Source organism: Beta vulgaris, chromosome 1 (genome assembly GCF_026745355.1).
Source record: "Beta vulgaris subsp. vulgaris cultivar EL10 chromosome 1, EL10.2, whole genome shotgun sequence".
Taxonomy (NCBI): Eukaryota; Viridiplantae; Streptophyta; class Magnoliopsida; order Caryophyllales; family Amaranthaceae; genus Beta; species Beta vulgaris.
In genome coordinates, this window is record NC_079202.1 from 57053490 (window position 1) to 57059489 (window position 6000).

A 6000-nucleotide genomic window follows, 5' to 3' on the forward strand; every position below is an offset into this window, starting at 1 on the left:
ACCAAGAAGTGTTTTGTATCTCGTGATGTTCTCTTTCAAGAGAATTCCTTTCCCTTTAAAAATTCATCTTCCTCTTCTAATAGCATTCATCATCTACATACTTCTTCTGGTATCCAGAATCCTATTGATCTATCTGCTCAGCAATCTGTCCCTACTCATACTGTACCTAATCCTATTCTTCATGTTATGTCTCCAGACCTTAGACCTATTCCAAATCCTCCTCCTTCAATTTCCAATACTCCTTCTATCTCTAATTCTTCTACTTCCCCTTCTGCTGAGTCTATTACTACTGCTCATGATCCTACTCTTTCTGAATCTATTCCTCGTCCAATTTCTACTGATATTATTCCACATATTAATCCACCTGCTATCAGACATTCTAATAGAGTAATTAAACCTCCTCTCAAACTACAAGATTTTGTTTGTCCTACTATCTCTACTGCTTCTACTTCCAAATCTTTCTCTGCTACCTCTTCTTCTTCTTCTCTTTCTGAACCTACTTCTTATGCTCAAGCTTGTTTGATACCTGAGTGGCAGGATGCCATGGATAAGGAGATACTTGCTTTAGAAAAAAATGATACCTGGTCCTTGACTTCTTTACCAGCAGGAAAGAAAGCCATTGCTTCCAAATGGATTTTTAAAATCAAATTTAATCCTAATGGAACTGTGGAAAGATATAAAGCAAGATTGGTGGCTGTGGGGTATCAACAAGTAGCTGGCAAAGATTATACTCACACTTTTCTCCTGTTGCAAAAATAGCTACAGTCAGAGTTGTTGTCTCTCTTGCTACTGCCAAAGGATGGCCTCTTTGTCAACTTGACATAAATAATGCTTTTTTGCATGGTTTTCTGGAGGAAAAGGTGTTTATGAAACCTCCTTTGGGTTATACCAAAGCTAAACCTGGTGATGTCTGCAAGCTCAAAAGGTCTTTATATGGTCTAAAGCAAGCATCTAGGCAGTGGAATAAGGAGTTATGTAAGTTTTTGTCTCTACAAGGCTTTATTCAATCCACCCAAGACTATTCTCTATTCACAAGGAAGAAAGATGGTGAATTTTTGATCACTTTAGTCTATGTAGATGATATGGTCTTAACTGGCACTTGTCAACATCAAATTAATTTGCTCAAATCATCTCTTGATAAGGCATTTACAATCAAAGACTTGGGTGCAATGAAGTACTTTATAGGGATTGAAGTTTTCAGGATTACTCATGGAACTTTTCTGAGTCAAAGAAAGTATATTTCTGATATTGTTCAAGAATTTCAGCTTTCTCATGATAAACCTGTCACTACTCCTTTGCCTAAGGGTCTAGGTTTATCCACTGATGTTGGTCAGGTTCTTGAACACCCTGAAAAATATAGACAGCTTGTGGGTAGATTGCTATACCTGAACATTACAAGACCTGATTTGTCCTATACTACTCAGCACCTAAGTCAGTTCCTTAGCTGTCCAAGGGAACCTCATATGCAAGCAGCACTTCATGCTGTGAAGTATCTTAAAAACACAGTTGATTTAGGCCTATACTATTCTGCTAATTGTGATTTACATCTTCAAGGCTACAGTGATGCTGATTGGAGCTCTTGTGTTTTTAGCTGCAAGTCATTAAGTGCTTATTGCATGTTTTTGGGATCTCATTTGGTTTCTTGGAAAACCAAGAAACAAAAGACTGTGAGTAAATCTTCTGCTGAGGCAGAATATAGGAGCATGTCTAGTGCTGCTTCTGAAATGGTGTGGTTGGAGGGTTTACTGCAAGATTTAAATCATCAAGTTCAACTGCCTATTAACTTATTTTGTGATAATACTGCTGCTGAACACATTGCGCAGAATCCAGTGTTCCATGAGAGGACAAAACACTTGAATAGAGACTGTCATTATGTGAGGGAACAAGTGGTTTCGGGTTTTCTCCAAACCTCTCATGTTTCAAGCTCTCTTCAGCTAGCAGATATACTTACCAAGCCTCTCTCAGGTCCTCAACATCAGCAACTTTCTTCCAAGCTTGGATTGGTTCATTCTTCCCATTTCCAGCTTGCAGGGGGAATATGAGTTTATGTAATAAATAGCTGATGTCATTTACTTTCTGTTATTAGTATTCAGTTGGTTAGTTTGTTATAACTAACTATACTATAAATACATTCCTACTGTAATATTCTAGGCACTTGATAATAACAGAATAGAGGAGATCATTTTCTCTCTCTCTCTTCCTTCTTTCATTTCTCTCTATTACATTTCTCACAAACAAAGTTATTAATTCGCATATCATTATAGAGCCTCCTTCAATATCCAATAATCCAACTGCGAGTATTAAAAATAAACAATGCCAAACATATAAAATATTAAATTTTTTTAAGAAAAAATCAACTTCGGGTGGATACTCTTTACCTGAGTAACTGTGGTTTCGTAATATAAACTCATCTGAATTGAACTTATCATACCTGGACTGAACTTATTGGACCTGATTGAACCTTATTGGAACTTATTAAATCTGATTGAAACTTATTGACTTGATTGGAACTTATTAGACCTTATTGGACCTGGTTGAAACTTATTAAACCTTATTGGACCTAATTGAAACTTATTAGACCTTATTGGACCTGATTGGAACTTAGTTGATCATCTTATTAGACAAAAAAATTGATGAGTTATAACATGAATATTACCGCTAATATAAATACTACCCCTCAAAATTTATTATGAAATAATAATTATTAAAATTTTCCCTTTTAAAAAATAATTATTATTAATTACTCCCTCCGTTTCCTAAAGATATTCCCTCTTTCCGTTTAAGTCACTAGTAGAATAAATGTTATTTGCTGCGGTGATATTGCTGCGGTTTTACCTATACGCAGCAATATAACACGCAAAAGAAAAAGAAAAAATAAAAATTGACAATATTGTTGCGGTTCCCGCCCAAAACCGCAGCAATATTGTCTAACGAATACTTTTTAAAATAAAGTGGGACCTTGAACAACTAATATTGCTGCGGTCCTACATGGAAACCGTAGCAATATTAGGCTCCTCACATATATATACTCACACTCTCTCACTTAGTCACTGCTTCACGACATTCCGCCCCAAACCAAACCCTATACTCCCTCCCTCACTTCACGCCTCCCCCACTCCCTAGCTCACTTCACGCCTCCCTTACTCCCTCACTCCCTCACTTCACGCATGCGCCTCCCTCACTAAACCCTAAACCAAAAAACAAATCTGACCTCTCTCCTCTCCTCAATCACTCACTCCTGCGGCTAGGGGTGAAAGTTCGGTGTGCGGTTTGGATTAGGGCCTAATCCAATCCGATCCGAATAAAATTTGGATTTCAATTTTTCAATCCGAATCCAAACCAATTAGGGTTTGAATCCGATCCATCCAATCCGAAATTTCATACTCTAGATTGGATCCGATCCGAAAATCCAATTTTTTTGAAACTTTAATTTTTCGATGAAATAAATTAAGCGCAACAGCAGCCTAGTAGATTTAGGAAATGAGGAATTAAGTGCAGTTAGTGCTTTAGGGGAAGGATTGAAGTTCTATGTGTATTGGACTATGGAGTAGGTTTTTTTATAATAAAAAATCAGTTAAGCACTTAAGCCCAATCCAGATACATAATACAAGGCATATTACTATTCGGTTATATTGGATTTTTGGATCCAATTACCCTCAATCCAATCCGATCCGAAAATTCAATTTTTCAAAAATTCTCAATCCGAATCCAATCCGAACACAGTTCGAATCCGATCCAAATTACTAATTTGGATTGGATTGGATTGGATTTTGGATTTTATCCGAATAACTTTCACCCCTACATGCGGCCATTCTTCGTCCTTCTTCGTCGTTCGTCGTTGCTCTCCATCAACCGTGCATCTTCGTCGTCACCGCTCTTCATCAGTCTTAGTTGGTCGTTCTTCCTCCTTTCAGATCTATCTTCGTCGACCGTTCAACACTCGAAGAGTGGTTTTTGGTCTCGTCGGCTCGAAGACTGGTTTCTCGTCGGCTCGAAGACTGGTTTTTGGTTTCGTCGGCTCAATACTCCGTCGTCGTTTTTTTTTTCGTTGGTTCGTGAGTGGTTTCTCGTTTTTTTGAGATCTGTTCGTTAGTGGTTTCTCTTTTTTTTTTTTAGATCTGTTCGTGAGTGGTGGTTCTTATTTTTTTCGTTTTTTTTTTAGATCTGTTCGTGATTGGTGGTTCGTGAGTTGCCAAATTGCTTCTCGTCTTTCAGTTTTTCTCATCGATGATCCGCACGGTGGTGACAGCGGTGGTTTAATATCCGCACGGTGGTTGTTCTTATTTTTATTTTTCTGTATTTTTATTTTTCTGTATTTTTATTTTCTGTATTTTTATTTTCTGAATTTTTATTTTATGTATTTTTATTTTATGTATTTTTTAGGATGATTTAATACAGTGAAATACGAGTAAAAGATCTGTATGTTTATGAACCATTAAGGACCTATGATTCTGTATTTTCGATTTATTTTGGTTGAAATACGAGTTGTCTTGAGTAACCTTTGTTTAGATTATGCTTATGCATTTATGTAGCGGTAAATGTTATTAGTAGTATTTTAGCTGGTTGATCTGATATAATGTTTTAGTTACTTTTAGTTTTTATTGCATTTTAAGTACTTTTAACATTGAAAATTTTAATTTGAAAAAAAAAAATTTTTTTTTTTAAAAAAATGTACCTATTGTTGCGGTTTTGGGCCCAAAACCGCAGCAATATGTGTACTTTTTTAATATTAAAAAAATGCATCTTGCTGCGGTTTGGTCTAAAAACCGCCGCAATATTGGTAGATATTGCTGCGGTTTTAAACCGCAGCAATATAATTAATACCTATTGCTGCCCTCTTAATTGCTGCGCGCCCAAAACCGCAGCAATATGCCACTTTTTGACCGCAGCAAATAGCATTTATTCTACTAGTGAGTGCGTTTCTAAAAGATCTTCCCTCTTTTACTTTAATCCTTATTTGGAATTTTTTTTCCCTTTTTACCCTCTCATGTCCCTATCATATAGTTCACCATTACATTATTAATTCAATTTTACTCCCACTCTCTCTCCTACTTTAACCCCTTTTATTTGTTTATTTATCTTAACCCCTTTCTCTCTCCTACTTTACCCACCCCATACACCACATAAATAGATCTTCTTTGGTATCTGTAGGAACAGTAACAAGGAAGATCTTTAGGAAACGGAGGGAGTATCTCTTACAATAAACAATTTAACAAAAAAAAAATACAATTTATATACTTGTCTATATACAACTTTCATCACTAATATATCTAATAGTCTTGTTAATAATAATATGAATAATAAAAATATAGACAATAATACAAGTATAATACTATACATTGTGGAACTTTAATTAAAAAATTTAATAATAACATAATCCGCTACTAGTAATAATATGAATAATAAAATAATAAAAAATAATACAAATATTTAATAAAATAATAGACAATAATACAAGCATAATACGATATACTCCCTCCGTTTCCTAAAGATCTTCCCTCTTTCCGTTTAAGGGTGTTTCCAAAAGATCTTCCCTCTTTTGCTTTATTCCTTATTTGGCAAAACAAATTTCCCTATTTACCCTCTCATGTCATTATCATATGGTCCACCATTACATTATTAATTCAATTTTACTCCATTTCTCTCTCCTACTTTAACCTCTTTTTATTTGTTTATTTATCTTAACCCCTTTCTCTCAACTACTTTACTCACACCATGTCTCCACACAACTTGATTTTCTTTGGTATCTGTAGGAACAGTTTGTGGGAAGATCTTTAGGAAACGTAGGGAGTAATCATTGTGGTACTTTAATAAAAATTCTAATAATAACATAATCAGGTAATAGTGATATGAATAATAAAATAATGGACATAATACAAATGTTTATTGATCATTGACTATTTGGACTTTATTGAAGCTTATTGAACCTGTGATTAGACCTAATTGTAACTTATTGCACCTGATTGGAACTTACTGGACCGTATTTGTACCTTTTTTAAA